The sequence below is a fragment of the Equus przewalskii genome, chromosome 20 (assembly GCF_037783145.1).
Source record: "Equus przewalskii isolate Varuska chromosome 20, EquPr2, whole genome shotgun sequence".
Lineage (NCBI taxonomy): Eukaryota > Metazoa > Chordata > Mammalia > Perissodactyla > Equidae > Equus > Equus przewalskii.
Genome location: NC_091850.1, coordinates 347,891 through 359,088, shown reverse-complemented (window position 1 = coordinate 359,088; position 11,198 = coordinate 347,891).

Below are 11,198 nucleotides of genomic sequence, written 5' to 3'. Positions count from 1 at the left end.
CACAAAATTTGAAAAATATTAAAAGAGGCAATACTTTCCAAGAAATATTATAAGGTGGACAGTATTTGATACTTAAACTATACAAGAAGATTTCAAAAAATATTTGAAGTTTCTTAATTTAATTAAAAAATAATGAACACTAATAAAAATTTACAAATAAAATACAACTGTTTAATAGAAAGTAAACAAATAAAATAAAAAATTGTGTGTGAGTCATCCATGAATGAAGTTTCCAAGAGAAAACTTTTCTTTTCCAAGTACCTGATGCTGGGCAACAATGACCCCAAAACTTTGTGGCTCAAACAATACTATATTTTATGATCTCATAATTTCTGAGTCAGGAATCCAGGAAGAACTCATCTGGGAGGTCCCAGTGCAGAGTACCTCCTGTGGCCAGGTGGTGACAGGCACTGGAACAGCAGGCTTCTGCAGCAGTTGGAGGATGCCTGGGAATCTCTCGGTCTCTCTCTCTCTCTCTGCAGGTGGCTAGATTGCTCCCATCATAAAAGCTTCAGGGAAGTAGATTTTACAGAGAGGCTGAAATATCCAAGATCAAGTATTACTGAAGGAACAAAGTGGAATACACAATATATTATGACATGGCCTCAAACATCATAGAACATCATTTCTGGCACATTCTTGTTCAAAGCAATTTTAAAGGCCTGCCCGGATGCAAGTGTAGGGAGACGTACATTTTACCTCTTGAGGAGGAAGCAGTAAGTTTCTAGAAAGGCTGTGACTGGGAGATATAGCTGTACCGATTTTTAGAAAACCTAATCTACCACAGTTCACGGCTGAATATTTCCTACTGCAAAGCAAAATATACTCATTCCTCTGTCAAAACCCACCCCCCTCAAATAAAACCTCAGCACCAGCCTCATCAGTGTAGAGTTCTAGGATCTCTTCATATAAATAAAATCCAGGGAGAAATGCCACATCTCAGGCACAGCTGCTTGTGTCAGCTCTAGTGTCATCTTTTTATCTGATGACTTGTGAACTAAAGAGAAAATTACCTGCCCTCTCACACATGCTATTTAATGACAGGACAGGCATTGGTCACAGCCAAAGACACATCTGTTCAACAATGGTGAAAAAAGAAGGCATGAAGCCCTCACTGGTCATGGCAATTCTGAAGTCCAGCTAGACACATGCCTCTTAGTTGAGGCTCAGTGTTGTGGTCCAGGAATACTTCTCAACAGCCTGTGGCTTCCCTCTCTGAGTTCTTGGGTCTTTCCTCTCTGTCTTTACTTCTTTTGAATAAATAAACTGACTTTTCAACAGAGCAGAATTTTCAGTCAGATTCCCACAACAGTCAAGTGTCTAAAAGCCTCTCTTCATTGTATAATGTCTCTGTTCCTGCACAGAACAGGAGTCCTCAAGACCACTTTTAGTTATGACATCAACTGCAAGTTTGAGGGTCCTTGAAACCATGCTCAGGTTCAATACTTTGCCGTAAATAGTCGCAGAATTCAGAAAAACCATTATCCTGTGGTTATGTTTGATTACAGTAAAAGGGATCTAGGTTAAAATCAGACAAAGGAGGAGTGGCATACAGCGGGTCCAGGAGAGAGCAGGCACCAGCTTCCAGTTGTCCCCTCCTGATGGAGTCATCCAGTTCTTCTTACTTACTTCTCCCAGTATTGATGTGTGGCCACATGCACAGAATATTGTAACCAAGCAAGCCTATCTGAAACTTCATGACAAGAATTTTAATTTGGGTTCAATCACATCAATAACAATAAATGCATATGTGGCTTAACTTGGTCTCAAGCCCCTCTTGAGGTCACAATGACACTGCGTGGTGCAGGGCTTCCCACCTTAAGTCACAGTGTTGACACAGACTATCTCATGTGGCCCAAAGGCCCCAGGAAAAGAAAGAAAATTTTCAGACAGTACATTTGAAAGGCTTAGAGGTTCCCTTCCAGGAGCTGAGGGCAAAGGGCAAACCTGTCTTCAGCAAACGCTAATGCATTGCTGCACAGGTCCCTTTAGTCCATGCTGGCCAGAAAATATATGTTTAAAGCTCTGTGGGTTTTCTATGAATTTTGTCGGCATTTACTCCATTAGAGAGAACCACAAGTATCAATCTCTTCAAGGTAAGCTTTTAGGTACCTTGAGATCACTATGAGTCAACTGTGGGACAGACCTCCTAAGGTCTTAGAAGCCTCATCATGTACCACAGAAAATCTGTGGGTTATGCCCTTAAGATTTTGGAAAGCCTTCTGCCTATGTGCTGTGCGTTATATGAGTTATTTCCTTAGGTTTTTACGGGGTCTTAATAAGATATTTTATATTCCCATCTTGGATTTGATATTTGGCCTGGGCTTTTTCTTAATTACAGGAATCCTTTGCCATCTGAAGAGGCTGGAAATGGTAATTTTATTTCTTAACCCAGCAAGTCTTGACTCCTTTAAATTTGAAAGTTTATTCTTTAGCTCATTTTCTCCTTTCTCCTTTTGTAGTAGACGATAAGGAAAGGTCAAATGGCAATATTCTGCCTGGGAAACTTGTTATATTATCATGCTAATTATGTATATTTTCTATATTCCCCTTTACCATGGATAACAAAATATTGACACCTTATATCACTGTATAAAATGAGTCCCCTTCCCTTGAGCTTTAATAACATTTCCCTTACTTTTCCTTAAGTCCTCATTGACAGACCCCTTGAGTACCTGTAAGCCTATGCTAGCATACTTCTTGAGGCCATTTAGGCTTCTGCTAACAGTCTCTTCCAGATCTTTCCAACTTTTACCAATGCATATTTTTAGTTTATTTTTATTGTATCACTCGATTTCTGGTAATAAAGCCTATTCTGGTTAATAATGCTGTGTAATAAATAAAACCACTTATGTTTATGGATTCTATTGTTCAGTAAATCAGACAGGGCATAGTGGGGAAGGGGTTCTCTCTGTTCTTAAATATCTAGGAAGATTCTGTGGCTGGGAGCTGGAATCAACTGGAAGTATCTTTACTCAGATGTCTGACAGCTGATGTGGCTGTCACCTTGGACATCAGCTGGAGCTGTTGGCCAAAGCACCTATCCTTGATTTCTCCCTGTGGCCTGGATCTTTTCAGAACCTGGTGGCCTAAGGGCAGACTCTTTACATGATTGCTAAAATGTTTCATGAATGGCCATTCCAGTGAGTGAAGCAGAAAGTGTATTGCCTTTTATGACCTAGCATTGGGAGTTATGCAGTGTGTTTTACTGGTTCAAACACAAAACTTTGACAAATTTTAAGGAGAGAAGTTGTAAAATGGCACAGATTTTAATACTCTGTGGAAAATTCAACATAACTTACAAATTAAAATAGGTTACATATACTTTGAAATGAAATAATAAGAAAAACACTTAAACATTTAAAATGTAGTCTTATAAAGAGATATTATACCATTTGATACATATATTAGAAGAAAGAATAAGGCAAATATTAATGACTAATAATCTACATAAAGAATTTAGGCAAAGAATACCCAATGCAGCACATAAAAGGAAAAAGAATAAAAAAGGTCAGAGAAAATGATAATATGATAGAAAGCAGCAGTACACAAAATAAAAATATTTTAGGAAGGTGAGGCAGCATTATTCACAATAGTCACTACTTGGAAACAACCCAAGTTCCCAACAATGGATGAATGGATAAAGAAGATGTGGTATATATATACAATGAGATACTACTTAGCCATGAAAAAAGATAAAATTGTGACATTTCTGACAACACTGATAGTCTTTGAGGGTATTATGCTAGGTGAAATAAGTCAGACAGAAAGACAAATACTGTATGATTTCACTCATATGTAGAGGATAAACAAGCAAACACATACATAAGGAGAGCAGATTGATGGTTAACAGAGGGGAAGGGGACGATGGGAGAACAAAAGGGGTAAAAGGGCACATATGCATGGTAATGGATAGAAACTAGACTTTTGGTGGTGAACACAATGGCATCTATACACAAGCTGAAATATAAAAAAAGTACACCTGAAATTTACATGTGTTATAAACCAATGTGACCTCAGTAAAATAATTTAAAAAAAAGAAAACATGAAAATTATTGACATTTTATAAAGAATTGAATATAAATGTTGGACATCTGGGTGAGTGAAGGGTCAATGAATAGGATCTTTTTGAAAAAATTTATATTTTGAAAAAGAGGCAATCTCTGAGAATGCTTACATTCCTTTAGTTTTGTACAACATTTTAGGATAATTAAAATGCAGAAAAGTTTAGAATAACAAGTATTTTATTAACCTCTCCCTGCATTCATAAATATTAATATTATATTATATTTGTTTTCTATTGATTGACTAAAGACATATTAATTAATAAATATTAATAAAATGATAAATCTATTTGTTTTTCACCAAGTGACTGTCCCATCTTCCTCCAAAATTTCATTATTTGGTGTGCTCTATTCAAGTCCTTACTAATACTTTTAAATACATGTATGTCTTACCAAAAAGTATATAAAATTGCTGCAGGTTTAATTTCTTAAGAAAATAGAAATGGTTTCATTTTATAAGAATTCTTATCTATTTTACCACATTCACTTAGGTTTTTGTTCATGACATCATCCAGGTTGACTTTAGAGCTCTATTATGGATTTAAGTGAAGATGTACTTGGAAAGAAAATATGTTTTTAAAAATTATTATTAATGTATAAAGTCCAAAACCAATATACCATGTATGTTAACATTGTGTGAGTGGCAGTAAAGAGAAAATCTTCACAGTACCATAAACTGCAGCTCTTGTCTTCTTAGGAAAGGTATACAATTAAGTAAATTATCAAATCAACAAGGACACAAGAAAATGTGCACGAATCTTCTGTAAAGAAAGGCAATGATAAAAATTCAAAATATAACAATAACAAAAAAATTGAAGAAAAAATCTATATATTATAAAACAGGAAAAAAGAGTGATAAAAAATAAAAGAATGGGAAATAAATTGAAATATGTGAAAATGATAGAAAAAAATCCCAATTTCTACTACTAATTGCATAATTCACAAATTAAAAGCAGAAATATGCAAACAATTTAAAAAACAATAGCTATATTTGCAAAAGAAAACTCTAAAAAATAGGAAAGTTAGAAGTTCTATAAAGAACGGAAACACATACACTAGGAAACTATGAATCAAATAGTTTAACAATTTGAATTTCTGACAAGTGGGATTTGCTCCTGTGAGGCAAGGATGGTTTACTATCAGAAAATCCATTAGTGTAAGTTGCTATATTACTGGAGGAAATGAAGAATGTTATATGATTTTCAAAGCAGAAAAATCAAAAGGAATTTGATAATGTTCAGTGCATATTTAACATAGTAAGTCTGAAAACACCAGTAATAGAATGGAAATTACTTAATTTACCAAAGATTATATACAAACTAAAATATATTAACTGTATGATTGGGATTAAGATGGTAATGATCACTGCACAACAGTTTAACATTGTAATGGATGTCCTTGGTAACAGGGAAAGAAAACAAAGTAAAGACAAATATGAGATTTAAGATTCAGAAAACACTTGGTTTTTAGAGAAATGATCATCTCACTAGAAAAATCAAAAAAATCAACAGACACTCTATTAACCTGAGAAGGTAGTTTATCAAGATCAGCCTACAAAATTACTGAACATTCTCTCCATACCAGCAGTGATGACTTATAAAAAGTAAAATGCCATTTACAATAAAAAGATAAGTATAGGATATAGATAAATTAATGTAATTTAGAATACAAAAAATCCTCTATGGATAAAATAAATGACATACAAGATGATTGGAAAAATAGCAATTCTGTGTTGAAGGATGGGACCACAATATTATAACAATGTTAAGTATATTCAACACAATTTTTGAAAATATTTAGTTATCATAATAAAATACAAAAAGACTATTGGGATACAATTGATTTCAAAATCCAACTTAGGATATATAGAAACTTAGTATCTGATAAAGGAGGAACTGCATATTAAAAGGACAAAAACTACTGTTACCTGGTAGGGAGAAAACTTTCTCAGTATATAGAGAAAAATAAATTTATATTTCTATTTAAACATACATAGAAATTAGACTCGATTGATTTAAGACTTGAGCAATATTATATTATAGAATTGTTTGAACATAATATAAAATAATATATTTCTAATAAGGAAGAATGGATGGTTTTTTTGACAACCAAAGATAAAATAAATATTTAATTAATTAAACTTAAGAATATTTGTCTAGTAAAGGACATCATGGCCAAGGTGAGCACACTGATACAGACCGAAAGAAGATAATTTACATGCCTAAAACAAACAAACCAATAAAATCTAAAATAAGAAATCACCTTTGAAGAGACCCCAGTTTAATTACAAATCAGGGAAATAAAAATTAGACATCAATAAAATATCACTTTGTATTAGAATAGGAAATTTTCACAAGCTGAATAATATTAAATAGTGCAAAACGTGGGCAGATAAGAATATTCTAAACTGCATTTTGGAACATGGCCTGATATTAGCATCTTGGGAGCAATCTGCTGGTATGCAGTTAATTTGTATTTGCATATAAAATATCTCTCAGCAATTGTGCCCATGGATGTTTATACAAAATGAATTCCTGGAAATATCCAGAATAATGAAAACGATCCAAATAACTTAAAAATTGCTTTTAGTTATGAGTAACAAGTTGCCTAACATATGTGATTTTATCACAAAATTATTTGTTTTTTAAACAAAATAGCCTAGGTTTAAGCAATTGAGATGGAAGATAAAATTTAGGCAATGCTTAAGTCTTAAGAAAATAGAAGTGTAAAACAAGAGATATCTTCAATGACACAAATATTTGTTTTTAAGCCATAGAATTAACAACTAGGTAATACAGTAATATATAAATGGATTCAATTAATGACTTGAAACAGATACTTCCATGTATGGGAATTTTGTAAATGATAAATAGCATTGTAAATCAGTGTAGAAAGGATCTAACTCAAGACACGATTCTGTGAAAACTGGAAATCTATATGAAAAAATACAATATTATATTCCTATCTTTTTGCTTTGATGAGAGATAACAATGATTTTAATGCAATTTATTGAAGAGGAAATATGAATGGCCAGGAAATACTGGAGACAACTATCCAAATCAGTAGAGAAAATGCATATTACTGTAAGAATGAAAAACAATTTCTTACAAACAGGTTCACAGAAGATTAAAAAAATCAAATGATTTTGATGAAAGAAGATGCTCTTTCTGTTTACAAAGCTATGAGAATATAAAATAGTCCAAGCATTCTTGCATGCAACTGGGCATTTCTTTTCAAAAACCAAATATATTTCCCTTCTAGAATATTGTTCCTATCCTTCATAACTCCCAGGTAGAGAACATCATTAACAATAAGGAGGGTGACTTAGAAGTTGAAGCAGATACTAAAAAAGCAGTAGATTAATGGGGAGATAATGATTCCGAATTGAGCATGGTGAATATGAGATGAGGAAGGATTATCAAAAATATATAAATAGCAAGCATTTGGTAGCATCTAGAATTCAGAAAAAAATGAGTGAAGACATATAGATCCAGTCATCATAATTATGAACCAAAGAGGAGGAGGACACATCTAAAGATCTTGGGATATCAGATTATTCCAAGGAGGAAAAATTAACAAAATGTGTGGTATTTGGAGATAGTGACAAGACAATCAGTACTGGAATCTGGAAAGAGTAACCACAAGTGACAAGTTTCCAAAAAAGAATAAATTAGAATTGTGCTGAAACCTCAAGTCAAATGACTCCCAGAAGGAAACCACTTGAATTGTCAGTTTGAAAATAAGTGGTGCATTTGAACAGAGCTTGATTTAATGGTAATAATGCCCAAAGCACAATGAGTGTTTCTCTTCATTTTATTTTAAAATGAGAAATCCAACTGCCTGTTTGTCGTGTAAACTTATGGAGTTAATAGTGAAATACTAATTCAAAATGACAAAAGGTAAAAAAAAAAAAAAACTGAAAACTGAGTCATTAATATATGACTGAGCCAGGATATACATGGGAAACAAATATTAACAGTTTATACCATTAATCTAGAAAGTGACAGAATTTTATTTTAATCTTAAATATCAATAAGATTCACATTTTCAAGATGGTAAATTAATCTTATATAAATTGGAATGAAGAAAGATGCATGTGTCTTGGAACTTAAAGGAGAAATATGATTTGGAAAGGCAACGGACTGTGGAAGAGGGAAGATACTCCAAGGAGAGAAACCTCCTGAGAAGAGACCTAAGCTCAGATTTGTGTGTTGTCTCTTTGATCCATAAGTAGAAACGCAGTTTGTATTGAGAAACGGAGAACAGATGGCTTCAATACCTTCTGCAATCCTCAAAACAAGATCAGTGAGGACATGAAAGTCTGTTCTGCAGCAAATTTGAACCAGTGAACGCTTTTGAGAAGGAGAGTGATGCAATCCAATGATGCTTTGGGAAAAACCCAAAAGTAGTGTTAGATCATGAAAGAGGAGAAAATTAGTTTTATCCATAATGTCAGGAAGTGAAAATGCAAATAAAAGGATTTTTTAAAAAGTACTGATGAGCTTTTTCAAAAGGCATTCACAATCCTTTCTGTGAGAAGAGGTTTGAAGTTTCTGTCAGGAGCCAAGGACAGTTTTTGCATGCCATTTTATCTATAACATAGAGCCTAGCTTTTGTGTCTGCATTTGGAGGTGGGAATGTGACATCCATTGGCAGAATGCAGCACACTCAGGGCAGACACTTGGGCTCAGTGAGCCCAATCTGCATTCAGTCAACTCCCTCTTGCCTCATTTTTCTCTTCCTTATTTCTTAGTCCTCTCAGTTTATCTTCAACTCCAAGACTTTTTCCTTCATTATTCGCTGCTTTTCAATATTCCGTGGCTGTGTCTGGCTTTACTCAGACAACATGATTCTCCTCCTCTCTTCTGTCCACCCCACTATTTTCAATTTCCATTTTGACCTGTAAATATAAGTGTAAAAAAACATAAGTTACCTGTTTAACTACAGCTGTGTTGTATGTTTATAAAGTCAGCAATGTGGCAAACAGTGGCTCTTTATTTCATACTTTGAAGATTTGATGAGAATTCATGATATTAATAAGCTTGTGAGGAAATTATTACATGACACATATACAGTGAAATAACGTGCACTGTCTCTTAAAAGCATACCTCTAACATCTCTACCAAGCCATCATGCACTCTCTCTCTCTCCCTATATACATATATATATATATATTGAATACATAAAAATAAATGTATTATTCCTAATATCATATTACTGACTAAGGCTTTGCATACATACGTTTCACTTGGGGGAGACTGAGTTGACTGGGTTTGGAAATAAAGGCCTTGACGACCATGAAAGATTCTTCATGCCAGTTTCCTGTGATAGGGCAGTAAAGGAAATGAGAGTTTGTGACATTAGTTTTGAGAAAAAGTGAGCTGATAAAATATAACATAATAAAATATTGTATTCATGTATCTTCATATTCATGTTCAATTTGAAGAAACAACAAATCATAAAAAAAGAAAAATATATAGGCTCCACCTCTCTGCTTACTAAAGTTAAATATTGCATTTCTCTGTTGAGAAATAACAATTCAAAACTGTGAGTCTTAAATTTATCAAAATCTTACTGACAGTAATAGAGACCAGTTAGTCTTGATTTGTTCTACTGTCCCACACTGTGATTCTTTAGGAGAGTTCTGATACAGACTAAATGAAGAGATGATTTTCCTTATGTGGACAGACAGTGAAGAGGTATAGTGTTAAAATATACCAGTTTGTTAGTGCACAAGGGTTGTAAAATGGAGCCATGAGAAAAATCTTAGATGGCAAATAAGACCTAATTATAGAGTCAGATCCAGTCATTTGTTAATAATGGAGACACGGCAGCACAGCAGGAAATGATTACAGTGCTCCATTAAACAATTTATCTTCTATAAGCTGCTCCAGCAAATTCGATTTGGAGGTTTGGACACAGAATGAACTGCAGGATGTCAGTAACCTTTCAGTTCCTAGATGATCCCAGCTATGTGAGTAGGATCGAGGCTTAAAGCAGTATATGGCCCCAGTTAGGCAAAAAGCTAAATAAGAATACAATTAAATACAGATCAAAGAAATATATGGCCCATGGAGTTCCTCAGGCTGCAAAGCTTTCTCAGCACTCCTGATCTCCTAATTTAAAAACTAGTTAATTATGGGGGCTGGTCCCATGGCTTAGTGGTTGTTTCATACACTCTGCTTCGGTGGCCCAGTTTGCAGGTTCAGATCCCAGCCACGGAACTATACCACTCATCAGCCATGTTGTGGCAGAGACCCAAAAATAAAATAGAGGAAGATTGGCACAGATGTTAGCTCAGGGCTGATCTTTCTCAAGCAAAGAAAAAAAAGGAGGAAGATTGGCAACAGATGTCAGCTCAGGGCTAATGTTCCTCAGCGAAAACAAACAAAAAACTAATTAATTATGTAATATAAGTCCAACTTGAAAAAGTTGATTAGTCTGATATTCTGTGTATAATTCAAGGATGTGGCACAATTGCTTGAAACTTTATTTTGTTGAAAAAAAATGGCAAATTTTTAGAAGGTGACGACGTAAGTAATCAATAAGCGTGAAAAAATCATAAGCATTTTGCAATCTTAATTATTGTCTCTAGGTTTTTGTTTTTTTTTAGGGGTGGCATATAATGTAGTGTTGCACAAGGATGAATGACAGACTAAGCTTTTAGAAGGTTTTAAATGGGAATTGTATGCAGAAAGAATGAAAAAAGTAAAGATTCTTAAAAAAAATTAAGTGACGTGTTGTAGTTATCCACACAATAAGGACTGGGTTTCTAGACAAGCATTCTAAATATGAGAAACATTTCTAAGAGAATTTGGAATATACTAAGAATTTAGGACATGGTGAATATCTATTAGAATTGTTGAGTTGTTAGATTCATGCAATAGATGAATAATGCTCAGATAGAGTTTAGAAGGATATAAAGGTGAAAGAGACAGGACAGCCCTGCCATTTGTTCACAGGTTAGTGGGGGGCCATTTAGAATAACAATTTATTACACTGGAATATGGTAAACAGAAATAGAGAGGTGTGTTTTAAACTTTATATATAGTCTTCTAGTTATTTAGAATTCCAGGAGAAATGAATTTTTTAAAATAATTATGGTAAGAAGTAATTAGCAGGTTAGAGATGTCA